The sequence below is a fragment of the Mauremys reevesii genome, linkage group 3 (assembly GCF_016161935.1).
Source record: "Mauremys reevesii isolate NIE-2019 linkage group 3, ASM1616193v1, whole genome shotgun sequence".
Taxonomy (NCBI): Eukaryota; Metazoa; Chordata; order Testudines; family Geoemydidae; genus Mauremys; species Mauremys reevesii.
Window position 1 is genome coordinate 161,855,274 of NC_052625.1, and position 15,080 is coordinate 161,870,353.

Genomic DNA, 15,080 nt, shown 5'->3' on the forward strand with positions numbered 1-15,080 from the left:
GTAACCACTAATCTCTCTTTGTAACAATGGCCGTAAGCCACCCACCATGGCTTGGAGAGAAGCTTTGGCCATCAATCTACCCTTATCCACTAAGGCCTGGAAGCTAGACCTATCCTCCTCGTGGAGCTAGTCCTTGAATTCCAAAAACTTCTTATAATTAGTAAAATCATCTTTGTCTTAGAAAGCCTGATAATTTGAGATCCTGAACTAGATGGATACCATCTTTCACTGGCTCCACAATGCCTCGTTGATGGGGAAGGCCACTAGACTGGGACAGAGCTGCAGAATGTCTAATAAACTGTGCTGAGGCTTCCTTAAGATGCATCTGTAGCTCTGAAGCCACTCTGTGCATGAGCTCTTGATACTGTTTAAAAGTTGTCTGGTGGAAACAGAGAAGATGGAATAACCACTTCATCTGGTGAAGATAACAAAATTGCTCCCGAAACCAGTGGAGCCAGCTTTTCTTCCTGTTCCAAATATTCCTACAGGGTGGGCTGTGGGCAAATAAGATTCCTGCACTGATCCTGGCTATCTAGAGTGGGGCTCCCACGGGGCCCAATATTGTCAGTTGGATGGATCTTCTGGCAGAGGACCATTCCATATCACAGGATATCCATTGTCTTTTGGCCAATCATACCTGGGCGGTAGCTAGAACCTCAATATTCTGGGGCTCCTGTCTCGTGCCTCTCTGACAAACGCTTCAGAGACTTCCACAGGGCCTCAGACTCATCCAAAGAGAAAGCCGGATCCCTTATCTCCAGTGGAACTGCCGGTGCTGATGGCTAGTCCTCAAGGCTGGCAGGTAGGATGGGCAAACAACTCCGTCTCATCAGAATAATATCTTCCTCTGGTGTATCAATGTACTGAAACAGATGGTCCCATAGGAGAAGTCAATGTGGCAAGGAAAGAGCAAAGATGTCCTCTGGGGAGACGTAGGTCTCTCATCAACCTGAGGTATGAGGAGAGTCCACTGGCAGAGCCAGGGCTTCCCTGTTCACCATGGTAGTCAGCTCCTTCCAGGACCTTGTTGCTACCAGTACCGCATCATCTCTATAAGTGGATGGGCGCACCAGAAGCTGTTTATCCCAGGCCTTCACCATCAGAGCCAATGTCACATCGGATCCATACTCCTGCATTCGTCCTTCTGCTGTCATGAAGATTTACTCAATTCTAGGTCCTTAGCTCTCATACACACCAGCTCTCCTGACTTTGACAAGGTCAGAGAGAGATCCCTTCTCTTCAGGACAGTTTTAGATGAAGATGGCATGTCCTTATGTCTATGAGAGTGCCCTTTGCTCTCATGCAAAGCCTTTTCCTTAGGCTTAACAGTTAGCCTCCATCTCCAAGTTCATGGTAGGAGGGACGCTGCACACTTGGCGAGACTGATGTACTGGGGAACAGATCCCCAGCCCGGATCTGATTGGGGTTTCATTGCTTTTTCTATGAGATGTTTTCTGAGTCTCAGTTCCTGACCCTCACACGTTTTGAGGGGAAAGTGAAGCAGATGAAGCACTTGGCAGAAATATTAGCCTCACTTACGCAGTAGATACAGCGCTGATGTTAGTCACCCACTGAAAAAAAGCAAAACCAGGAGAAACAGTTTCTGAACCCTGAGATGCTGGGCATAATCCCAGACTTCTCGGGACACAAAAAAACCCTTAGTGGAGAAGAAAAATGGGGTAAACCACTATCTAACTATACTATGTATGTAGACTACGCTATAAAGACTACTAAAACTAACTGTATACAATATCTTGCAGAAATTATGCCGTAAAAAAGGAGCTGAAGACACAGAAGATTCCGACACAGACTATGCGGCGATAAAAAGGAACTAGAGAGGTGTCAGCCCACGCCACTTTTATGGCCTCAGTTCGGAGCACAAGGAGAGGCTATGGCGCATGTGTGGGCCAACAGACACTGCTTGCAAAAAATTCTGGACTCAGCCACATGGTGCACATGCATACCCCACATGTGGAATACACTTAGGGACCATCGCTCAAAAAATGAATGACTGGAAATTAGATAGTAAATATTTCTCAGTTCTGTTGTTCTGGTTTGGCCCAGCTGTCCTGCCATCACGATGGGGAGGGGAGTGGAAGGGATGGGAGGAGAGGCCAGGCCATATTTGAGCGAGCAGCACTGCAACCCTGTATGCCAAGTCACAACAACCAAAGTTGGCAGCCGGGCCCAGAGCAAGACAGGAGCCCCAGGATCTGCCATGGCGGGGCGGGAAATGTGTTTTGTTTTATAGGTTTTTTTTTGTGTTATTTCATGTTATTTCACATTTGCAAAAAATACGGTGCTCTGCATAGTCTCTGTTCAAAGCTAAGGCATTGTCTTGTTAATGTTAAAATATAAAATATAGTTTGTAAAATGTAAGCACAAAGTTGCATTTTAAAAAGCTACAAACTGTATCAGTTAAAACAGGAAAATATACACATAATACTCTGCCTTCCTGACATAGTGTAAGAGCCCACAACCAATTACCAGGTGCAACTTGATCTTTCCCTCATCCCTCTTACTGGCAACGGTGTCCTCCTGCTGCCACACTTTTGCAGATGACAAAGATATTTGATTTATTTTTATTATTATTTTAAATGTCTGGGTTGTGCCAAAGTAGCAGGACACCGCAATTTAATTTTATTGTAGCTACTAGGCCAATGCTTGCATACCTGTAGTCCATAAAAATATTTTCTTACCAAGGCTTTTAATAAGATCAGCTACACTTTTTAAAAAATTGATCTTACAGAATAAAGGGTAGAATTTTAATAAGCAAGGTCAGTCCTTAGGACTATATCTTTTATTACTAGAACTAAGCCAGATGTCAAATAAAATTAACTTTTACGAACAGCTGCTGGGCTAATGTCACTGATTTCAAACAACTAAGAACCAATGTCTTTTTGAAATACATTTTTTGAACAAAAGATGCTGATCCCAATTATAGATCCCAAACTGTCAGATGCTGCAGTCTACCCCTCTCACTTTGAAACCAAGTTTATCCTTGCTTTCATATTCCACACTTGCACAAGCTGGACTAAAATACATTATCACTACAATGTTGACTTCATCTACACAATGTACTGAACATGAAGATTACCTTATCAGAGAAAAGCAAACATACTATCCAATATGTAAGATATGTAAAAAAACACCATAACCTTGTCAAGCAAGAAGCGTGGCTTCAATCGAGCTCTAGCTGTGCTGAAGTAGTTTCATTTACAGGGAATATTAAACATTGCAGAGTTAAGGTATTTCCAGTTCAGAGGTCTGGATGATGTGAAGAACTGACAGACTAAATCTCAAACAGCCCATGCAGACATCCCAGAGCTGATTTCAGATAATGAAAATTGTGGTGTGCAAAGTAACTTACTATGCAGAAACCTGGTTAAGCTCTATATTATCAATATTATACAGCAAATAAAATGGAGAAGGAAGGGAGAAACATTTAGTAGGAAAGGAGAAGAGACAAAGAAACAGAGGGGTCAGACAACAATATGGGGCAGATTTGAAAACAGGACTCCACAAGTTCAGTTCCACATTCATGCACTGCTGTAGCAGGCATCTCATCTACACAATTAGGATTGTGAGCAGCAATGAAGAAAACTAGAAAGTGAAAATCAAATTGCCTTTTTGATGCAACTGTGAGTGGAGTTTCCAACAGCAAATTGTCTAATATACTGATAGAATTCACTAATCTTTTTTCGCAGACATGTGACAACACGCAAAGGAAGCTATTCTACTGAATTCTGTGCAATTCTAAGGCAGAGTGCACATAATGATATCAGAAAAGGTGACTGATGTCATGTTACTAGTCAATGGCTTGCTGTAAACAATAGCATGACCTGATTTTCACAGGGCATTGTAAAAGAATGACGTGGAGTCTGGGTAACAGGCCACTACCAGAATTAATTAAGATTTGGCACTGCTGATGCAAGTGCTTCTAAATATGAAAATAGTAATAAGCCAGCTTTAGACAGGACAAAGACGACAAAGGACAGAAACAAGATGACAACTCATCTATGGATGCCTAAAAATTAGTCTTGACTCAGATTTTTAATTCATGAAACTGCCCAGTCTACTTTGTAACTATTGGAATTTGCATATTTAATAAAACACATTGGAGATTTAAAACTTCAAAACACTGAATGTAGCCCAATGAATAATATGTTGATTTTCCAAGAAACTAAAGTGCAAAGCAATTAATTTTATTTTGGCACAATCATAACATAGATTTGCTAAGATTTTTATCAAATGGTAACACCCACCCACTCTGGTTTTGTTCAACTTCTTAGTAGCAGACATAGCGGTTAAGGTTCTGAAAGCTACAGATACACCTTATCAGTTAATCAAAAGTTTTCCTTTTGGACAAACTTTATATGCTTGAACTTAACCTGAAGAAGTGGGGGGGGGGGCGGTTGTTTTTTTTTTAAACACTTTCTCAAAACTCAGAAGTACCTATTTTGCTGGATATATACATTAATCTAAATAAATACCAGCAGATTTTTCTTATCCTGCCTTCATAATTCATATAATTTTATTGAAAATTAGTTGATTTGTGTTTTTTTCAAAATATTTGGGTATTAGCATAATTTCATGAGACCACAAATACAGCAAAGATAAAAAACTTGAACCTGACATCTTCTCACAGATTTCCTAGACTCTGCCTGCTCAAATGCCTTGTATTTGTTTACTTTTGTTTCAGCTATAGGACAGATCATTTACTTGCTTCTTAAATCTTATTTTTGTGTGGTCTAAACAGTTCAAATTTTGGCATATTTTTAAAATAAATGTACTGTTTTCTCAAAGTTTCTTTTCCATTCTAATTCAACTCATTTTGCATTGGTTTACAATTGTGTACAAAAGCTACATTAATTTATATTTGTCATCATACATTTTCCTGAATCACATATATTATCTGTTTTCCTGTGCTCAACCAAATTCTTTGCCGCCATACCATAAAGCTTAAGCAACACCTTATGTGGAACTTTCTCATAATGCCATCTATATAGGCACATCAATTCTATATGCACTAATGTTACCAGCTATGTCTATAGTCTTAATAAAAATCATAGAAGTTACTGTGACAGAACCTTAGCCTTCTAAATCCATACTGCTTATCTCTTTTAATCATAATATTGTCCATTTGCCCTTCTAGCTCACTGTTTTCATGTTATTAATATGAAATGCATGGGCCAACATTTTAGAGTAACCACTTTATGTCACTTTTTGAATATTAGTACCATTTTCTCTCACTACCACTCTTTAAAAATCTTAATCGGTTTTCCATGATGACCATCAGCCCACATATTTCTGGCTGCCCTATTATACTAACCAAGTCTCATTAAATTGTATGCAGTATCCTAGATTCACATAGTTATGGTTCTGTTTTACCTTAGTTGAAGATATGGCATTATCGGGGGGAGGGGGGAGATATTTTTTGTTCTTCATTGCATCATTTATTTACACACTACTAAACCTGTCTGTGTTAGTAATCATACTGTATGCAATGACATGATACGGGACCAGGCGGCAGCACTTCAGAAGCTTGTATATTTCAAACTGCTTGTATATCTATTTCAAACTAAACCCTTAGCTGAAAATTTCTAATTTTGATACAGAATTTCCTAGATGTTTGACAACTTATCTTGAATGTTTATGCCGAACAGTTAAGTGTTCACTTAACAGTCAAACTATTTTCCTGTTCTCCCAGACCAACCTTTATTTTCCCTGTTATTCCATAACATTTGGATTTCTTCATAAAAAGATATTATTTGGTTAGTGTATACATGTGTTCATTGACCATATTTAGTTTGAATTTTGTAATCATTTTATGCTGTTCTTGTGCACTGAGAGATTAGTTCAAAATTATTTTGTAAGCATTATTTCCTCTTTTTTATTAATTCCATTGGTATATTTTAGCATGTTATTCTTGTAAGAGTAACAGAAATCAGTTTTTCCTCTCTCATCTCTTGAAGAATGAGACCCCTAAAGTCAAGCTGAATTAAACTTATTATCCAGATATCATCATTTTTGTGCATAGTCTTTTTTAATTGTAGTAATAATTTCAAATGTGCCTATTTCCTTCTAGGTTATTCAAAATAATTTAAATATAAATAACTAATAATTTTGCTTGGATACAGATGAAGAAAAATAAAATCAATCACCATTAAAATGTAAAAGGGAAACCCTATATTGGCATATCATTTGCAGGGATTTTACAAATTTAAACTTAACCTCAATATAACCTTTATCCCTGGCATATCCACCAAAGATAACTGCAGAAGATCCTCACAATTTTAATATTGGTAAAAAAAACAACAACAACAAAAAACCCCAAAAAGAACTAAACAACCCACCAAACTAATACCTCTATAATCAATTTCTTAGGTAAACTTTAAAGAAAATTCAGCCAGGTTTTAAAGGTTTCAAATGTCACAACATCTCAATCAGCTCGACACTCTTTCCAATTTCACAAACTGCAGCTTTATTACCTCAAGAAACAGGCCTTGAGATTAATGGTTTCTTCTCCCATTTTTAGTCACCGCAGTTTCCATTACCACAGTGATATTTTTGTTGCCTTAATACAGAACTCATTGTCAGGGATTACCATGTATTGGCCATAACAAGCAAAACAAGATAGGAAATTGAGTTCATAATGATCCTGAGCAACACAGTGCACTGAAAAGGATTTACTACTGATTCTTTTTTTAAAAATGCTTCAAAAATACCCATCTTTTTTTTCTTGGTCTATTAAATGTATTGTATAAAGGAACTCATTTCCCTCCAATAAAAAGCTTATCAACTTTCAATTAACCAGGATTTCACACGTTAGATTGATTGAAATCAAAGCAATTTAAATAACCGATTTTAATCATCATTTAAATCAGCAAGCAGGAAATGTTGATTTAAATCACTGATTTTCATCTTGTTTTGCATTTGTACTTTAATTATTTTCCTAAAGAAGGGTTGATTCTCATTGGTGGGTAACCATTAAAACATGCTAATCTTCAACAAACTACAGCCTTTACATTAAATTTGGTGGTACGTTTTACTAACCAGGCAGATACTCTATGCATTTTTGTAAGCAATTCAATAGCTTGTTACATTCAGATTCTTAATGTTTGGGGTGGGAGGGTTATGTCACATAGAATCATAGAATCTCAGGGTTGGAAGGGACCTCAGGAGGTCATCTAGTCCAACCCCCTGCTCAAAGCAGGACCAAACCCAACATGATGAATTATGAATTTATAATTTACTAGATTAATGTCTGTCATTTCTGTAAAGCGCTATTAGGATAGAAAATGGAATTCAATTAAAATGTAAAAAAAATCAGCATTAAATTTTTTTCACACCCCTGATTTTTATTCATAGATTGGAAAAGGAGAGTAAGCATTCCTGTTCTTTCAACTCCCAACTTTAACTCTGAATGGATTAATCACTGACCTGAACTATTTGAATAAACTAAAATATCCTTTCTGCACCTGAAATAACTACTGTTATCAAAAGCTGATTTAGCACTCAAAAAGCTCTTGTTCTAGTTGCTCAGCCTGTGAGTTCCACCAGTTCAGTGGTTTGACTTTCTTTAAAACTTTGGCAGACATGTGCTGCTTAATATTATTTTATTTAAATGATTTTAATTGATTAAGTTCAGGACTTAACACAGGTTGTCAATTTCAAATTTAATTTTAAATAGGTTTAAATTTAAAAAATCCAATTTAAATTTAAAAAAATAGATTTTTTTGTAAAGAAAATTTATTTTATCCACCCTGATTTTGTACCATTTTTATGAATTTCAATATAGCTTTATCATACATGAACATAGCTCTGCTTATGGCTAATGAAAAATTTACTGAAATATTTCACAGAATCATGGAACCACAGCGTTAGAAGGGACCACCAGGGTCATCTAGTCTAACCCCCTGCTTAGTTGCATGATTTTTTATCTTTAAACCATTCAAGACAGATGGCTATCCATCCTCTTTTTCAAAACCTCCTTATGAATGAGATTCCATGACTGTAGTTTGTTCCATACTCGTACTGTTCTTACAGTTAGGAAGTATTTGAATCTGTACATCAGTGTAACATCTTATTTTATCCACTCTGACAGAAAAGGCTATATTGTATTACTAATACAGACAACCTTTGGAGGAATGGAAAAAATAAATTTGTTTGGCCAAAAGCTATGCCAGATTCAAAGGATCTAAAGAATATTATGCAACGAACATTATGTGAACCTTCTGAAACCTGGAAACTGATGTCCCTTTGCGTTTTGGAGGGTTTTTTTGTGCGGAGGTGGGGATATGGTTGGGGGCAAAGAGTAAGCAATAGTAATACAGACATCCCTGCTACTGCTCCAGCATTTCAAAAACTTGACCTCGGCAGACTGTCTCTAGAAGTGCAAAGTGTAATCTCTGCCCATTTCAAAGCTGTTATCTGAGAATTAAAATGAAGATACCACCTTTAATTACTAACCTGCTATAGCACTACGGGTCAAATTTTTAGTCAGCCTCCAGAAATATATCCACAATATGTGCAGGCACATCTATTGAGCATGTCCCAAAACATGATTTATGTATGCAATATAAGCTACTGCATATGCAAATGCTGATTTGTGCACAAATTCTGCATCTGCTTGTAATTATCCAATTTGTACATGCAACTGCATGTTTGTATGGGTGCATTTTTGTTGACTGAGCGAAAAGATGGTGTGATGGGTTGGGTCACAGAAACCCCCTTGGGATTGCCATCTGATGTGCTGAGACTACCTCTAAGGCCGTTTTCCCTGGCAACTTGGGACTTCAGTACCCTGCCTGGTTGTGCCAGGCACACTAGTCTAAAACAAACACAGACCCAGGTCTGAACCACATCCCCCAAAAGCTGCTGGCTTAACTGAGAAACAGCTTAAGAAGTGTTCCTGTCTCCAACACCCAGATACCCAGTTCCCAATGGGATCCAAATCCCAAATAAATCTGTTTTACTCTGTATAAAGCTTATACAGGATAAACTCATAAACTGTTCACCCTCTATAACACTGATAGATATGCACAACTGTTTGCTCCTCCAGGTATTAATACTTGCTCTGAGTTAATTAATAAGTAAAAAGTGATTTTATTATTTATAAAAATAGGATTTAAGTAGTTCTAAGTAATAACAGACAGAACAAAGTAAATTACCAAGCAAAATTAAACAAAAACACTCCAGTCTAAGCCTAATACAGTAGGAAACTAAATGCAAGTAAATCTCACCCTCAGAGATGTTCCCATAAGCTTCTTTGACAGACTAGACTCCTTTCTAGTCTGGGTCCAGCAATCACTCACAGCCCCGTAGTAACTGTTCTTTGTTCCAGTTTCTTTCAGGCATCTCTTTGGGGTGGAGAGGCTATCTTTTGAGCCAGCTGAAGACAAAAGGGAGGGGTTTCCAGGGGCTTATATAGTCTCTCTCTTGTGGGTAGAAACCCCTCTGTTCTCCTGTGTAAAATCCCCTCAACCAGATGGAGTTTTGCAGTCACCTGGATAGGTCACATGTCTATGAATGATTCAGCTTTTTGCAGGCCGACGCCATTATTTACATGTTAGTTTGAATGTTCCCAGGAAAGCTCGGATGTGGATTGGCATCTCCCAAAGCCCACTGTTAGTTAAGCACTCCCAATTACTTGAATAACCCCTTCACACTATGTTGATCAATTCTGTCTTACGTGTTTCCTACAGCAAACACTTTAAAGAGCCAACGCACAGAGCCAACACTCATAAATTCAGATATAAAAGTGATACATGCATACAGATAGGATGAATATATTCAATAGATCATAACCTTTGCAAAGATATGTTACATGGCATATCTAGCATAAAACATATTTCGGTTTTGTCATATTTACACTTATAAGCATATTTCTATAAAGCATTATGGGGTGCAACATCACAGATGGCCATAAATATTTAAGAGCAGTAAAAGTATATCATGTGCACCAGCACCAGTGCAAGCTTCCCCACAACTACATCACCAGTGTGCTTAAATTTTATTTTGGAGGGATTACATCCAGGGATAGTTCATTCTCTATGACCATTCAAACCACAGTTGCTCTGAATAAACTAACAAGGAGCAAATGTACACAACTAGTTTCAAACTCTGATGGACACAACACAGATAAGATTACTTTACCAAAAATAAGACTTTCCACAGATGCAAACATTTTGGTATCAGGTATAAAAATTAACAGAAAATCTTGGTGTAAATCTAGCTTCACTGAGGCAGTGTGGCCTCCCTCTGAGCCAGAGGAGGAGGAACTGCTATCTGTGCCTGCGTGGGTGGAGTCAGGCTGGGCTAACCCCTCCCACCAAAAGTTGAGAGGCAAGCAGGAAGTACAAAAGGCGGAGCCTCCAGCTCAGTTAGAGCCCAGCCAAGGCAAGAGACAGACCTGCCTGGCTCACTGCAGGCCTCTGTCACTGCTGCCCAGCCAGGCAGCACCCTGACCCAAAAGGAGACGGAGTCTGCAGGGGAGCTGCCAAGGGAAACAGACTTCTCCCTCGCTGTTGGAGAGGGACACCAAGAAGGACCTCTGCTGCCCTGAGTCCCTGATGACTCACCCAAGCTTCCAGAGTCGCCAGCCAACCCAGATAGAGAGGAGCTGCTGGAATTACCACTGGCTGTATATCCCAGCGAGACAGAGGACAACCCTGGTATTCAGGTACACCTTGAGGGGAGGGTAGAAAGAAGCCCAGGGACAGACAACTATAGTCCAGCTGCATTGCTGCCTGTACCCAGGTCAGTGTGTTGAGGCTGGATTCCCTGCTAGCCTAGTGGCAGAACTAGGGCCATGGGCTGGGACCTGGTAGAGTCATGTAGGCTCTGGGCCCAATACCTCCCTTTCTGCCAACCCCACCCCTCCAGTGGCAGCCTTCCAACCACAAGCCAAAGGGCCAGCGTTGTCTTCCATTGGCCAATGCTAGGATGACAGACTGCTTATTTGTTCTGCCCCTGCCTGAGGGCCAGAGCATATGAACTGCTTGCTTGTTTGCTCTACCCCTGCCTGAGGGCCAGAACCCATAGAATATCCGTTTGCTCTGCCCCACCTGAGGGCCAGAACCCATAGAATATCCATTTGCTCTGCCCCGCCTGAGGGTCAGGGCCTATAAACTGCTTGCTCATTTGCTCCGCCCCTGCCTGAGGGCCAGGGCACATAGACTGCTGCGGTGTTCTGACCTGCTTAAAGGTGAGGCCCCCCGTCAGCTTAATTGCTCTGCCCTGACAGAGGGCCTGAGACTATAGACAACTTGTTAGCTCCGCCCTGCCTCCAGGCCTGAGCACATAAACTTTGTTGCAGATTGCTCGTTAGTTCTGTCCTGCCTGAGGGCCAGAGCCCACAGACTGTTTGGTGCCCTGCCCAACAAGAGGGTCAGATGCTAACAACTGTCTTTCTAATTCCCCCTGATACTTGACAGTGATGCTGGTGATGTAATAAGGCGGTGTGGCCTCCCTCTGACCCAGAGGGGGAGGAATAACTGCCACCACACTACACCAGCCTACTATGTTCTAAGAGACATATTCTCCTCCTCCTTTCAAAAAATTACAAAAGAACTAAAATATATCCATTCAGAATACTAACAGCCGTGAAGAAATGTGTCATTGCAATATGGTTCACAAGAAGAAAAACAAAAATTACAAGGTGCTCAAATAAATTAAAAGAAATGAGACTGAGTACATCAGTTCTGTGCTGCAATCCCTCCACTGGCTCTCATATGCTTCTGTTGTCATTTCAAAGTCTGTGAGATCATGCAGCTTACAAAAAGGATGAACACAAGGTGACTTACTTACAGTTTAAATAGCTACATGGGGAACAAATATTTGATAATGGGCACTTCAATCTAGCTGAAAAAGTATAACACAAGCTGGAAGTTAAAGCTAGACAAATTCAGACCGGAAAGGGTAATTAACCACTGGAACAATTTACCCAGGGTCATTGTGGATTCTCCATCTCAAGCAATTTTTAAATCAAGATTGGACTTTTTTCTAAAAGATATGCTCTAGGAATAATTTTAAGGAAGTTCTGAGGCCTGTATTATACAGGAGGTCAGAGTAGATGGTCACAATTGTCCATTCTGCACTTGGAATCTAGGAATCGTTAAAAGTCCAGGAGGAAGCATGAGATAGCTGGAAATAAAGTATTTGCTGTGCAAAAGTTTTGGTAGTGGCACAAGTTTTTCAGTGAGATGAGGCTGACCACTTTCAGAGCATACTGCCAGATGCTCCTTTGGCAAAGCAATTCCCCCGTAACCAGCATGAAAATGATTTTAAAGAAAATATTCCTCTCGCAAAGCCTCCTTTAACCAAGGAGAGGAGAAGAGCAGAACACTCAATTAAGTCCAGTTAAGACTTCACCGGGCAGATTTAGTCTACTTGGAAAACGTTTATATTCTAGAACGATGGGCACTATAGAAAACCATAAGAAAAATAAGAAACAGAATGAACCATCACATGCTTATTTGAGAATAACATTCTGCATTAAATATACTATATAGCACTCAATACACCTATCAACAATATAAGGTTGAAACAGTGGTTCGTATAACATCAAGCTCAAGAAAGGTAAAAAGTTAAGCAATTGCTCCAGTTAGTCCATCACACATTTTAGCATAACATGTACTTAATAGAAATATATTTTACTCTCAAGCACTCGCTTTTACACAGGGAATATGACAGGTTGAGGGGGAAAATGCAGCACAAAAAGATATATAAACAATACACAGGCTTACAATTTGACTTTGCATACAACTGCACGTCCATTAATAATTACCATGACTAACAAACTCCTAAAAACACCTTGACACACATTTGAGTTTGGGTTTGTCCTCTGCAGGCATATAGCCCATGCTTGTTGAACTTTGAGAAAATGGAGTTTTTCCTCCTCATTAGAGGTATGGGGCTTTGGGAAAAACCAACTAGTCAATTCACTTCCTGTATGTGAAATTCCAAAACTATCTAAGGAATGAGTTGTGAGTGTAATCGTAGCAAGATCTTATCCATATGGAATATTGTGTATGGTGGATTGGCCATTAAGGCCCCAAATTCACCTACCCTTCTGGCTGAGGTGATGGCAATAAGGAAGGAGATGACCTTCACTGATAAGTGACACATGAAACACGTAGATAGTGATTCAAAGTGTGGCTCAGTGAGTGCCGAAAGCACTAAATTAAGATACTGTTGAGGAGTTGGTTCTGATCAGGCCCTTCAAGAATCTGGATATTAGTAGATGGGTAAAAATCAAGTAATTGTCCATTGGTGGGTGACATGCTAATTGCTGCCAGGTGACCTCATAGTGAACTAAGGGAAAGGCCCATAGTTTTGAGGGTAAGAAGATAGTCTAAAATACCAAGAACATCTAATGTCTCTGGAGATATATGAAATTGCTGGCCCAAACATAGAAATGTTTTCACTTGGCTCAGTAACATTTTCTGGTGGAGTCATATCTGCTAATACTAAGAATGCCTTGCACAGCTTCAAAGCAGGAATGTTCTATGCCCATCCAAATACCAACGCATGAGATGAAGAGCATCAGGGTTGGGATGCAGACCCTGCCATTTTTCTGGGTTAAGAGATCTGAAAGATCCAGAAATATCTGAATGCTGGTAGGTGGATGGGATAATATTTCCAGGATGCTTGGAAACCAGAATTCTCTAGGCTATCTGGAGGCAAGGAGGATGATTTTTGCCTATCCAGTTGAATTCTCCATAGAACCCAAGGTAGTATAATATGAAGTGATCTGTTCACAGCAGAAAGAGAGCATCATTCCTGGAGTACTGACCTTGAGCTCCCCTGGAGCAGTATATGTTGCACTTCCGATTTGCCTGAGGGGCAAACAGGGCCAAAGTGGGCAAAGATGCTGTTCGCTATTGAATTGTGTAACTCCCACTCATGATTGGTGGTGAAATGCCTGTTGAGGATGTCCACCAGTGAATTCTGGGTGTCCAAGAGGTTCACTGCCAATAGGGTGATGTGGTTCTGTATATACCAGTTCCATAAGTTGACCGCTTCTATACAGGTGACAGAGCTGGCCCCTCCCTGCTTATTTAAAAAACCATAGTCCCATTGTCCAATATTATCAGGATATGAGGGATTGTATGAATGATAGGAATGCTTTGCAAGCTTCTCATACTGCTCTCAGTTCCAGAAAATTGATGTGCATTCTCGTTTTCCCAGGTATCCAAGTGTCTTGTCCAATGTGATCGTCCATATGGGCTCCTTAGTCTATGAGGGAGGCATCTGTATAATTTTGTCAGATGAGGGGGACGGAAAGAGAACTCCCATACACATCCAGGGGCCCTTCACATACAAGAGAGGCCCTCTTAGAAAGGAATTGTTACTATGGTATTCATGCTGTGCTTGCTTGGTGTATATACTGTTTGGAGCCAAGCTTGCAAGCAACAGAGGTGGAGTCTGGCGAATGGCATCACGTAACTACAGGACAACATATGGCCCACAAGAGTAAGGCATATCAGAACTCATGTTCGACAGCTGCATGTAACTAGATCAGAGCATCCATAGTGGGAAATCTGCCCATGGGGAGGTAAGGTCCTCTCTCCTGATGAGGTCATCATTTTCATTCCTATGTCAGAGTCAGTCTCAGAGTCAAGTAGACTCTTCACATTTAGAGGATAGAGAGGGATACTAAAGCTGGAAATGACAATGACTGACATGAGGCAAGGCAAGACCTGCTGGACCTGCAGCAAGTAGACACCAACCCTGGGGTGGGTGTGTGAAGCACTTTACTACTTTTTATTATTTACTTACAGCTTGGCAGCAGCTTATTGATAGCAACGGGGGTGTAGGGGTGGGGTGGGCATTGCAAAAACTTGAGGGTGAGGGTGTGGAGGGTGAATAAATGATGCATCTTTCATATCAAGACCCATGACTCACATGCACATTTTGCCTTTTTGATATTATGATTATCTATATAATACCATGCAATTTCAACACTCAAAAATAAAATAAAAAGCTGAGGTAGTCAAGAATAGGTCTCCAGCCTCGGTTCTTCTTGGGGACTAGGAAATATTTCAAACTTAACCTTTCTTCCCAATAACAAGGGA

The 15,080-nt window shown here is 40.0% G+C and overlaps 1 protein-coding gene across 8 annotated transcripts in view; it reads right to left on the reverse strand.

Annotated features, from left to right (window-relative positions):
• The window catches only part of PRIM2 (DNA primase subunit 2), a 282,728-nt gene that overhangs the window by 114,819 nt on the left and 152,829 nt on the right, over window positions 1-15,080 (reverse strand). The window lies entirely within an intron of this gene.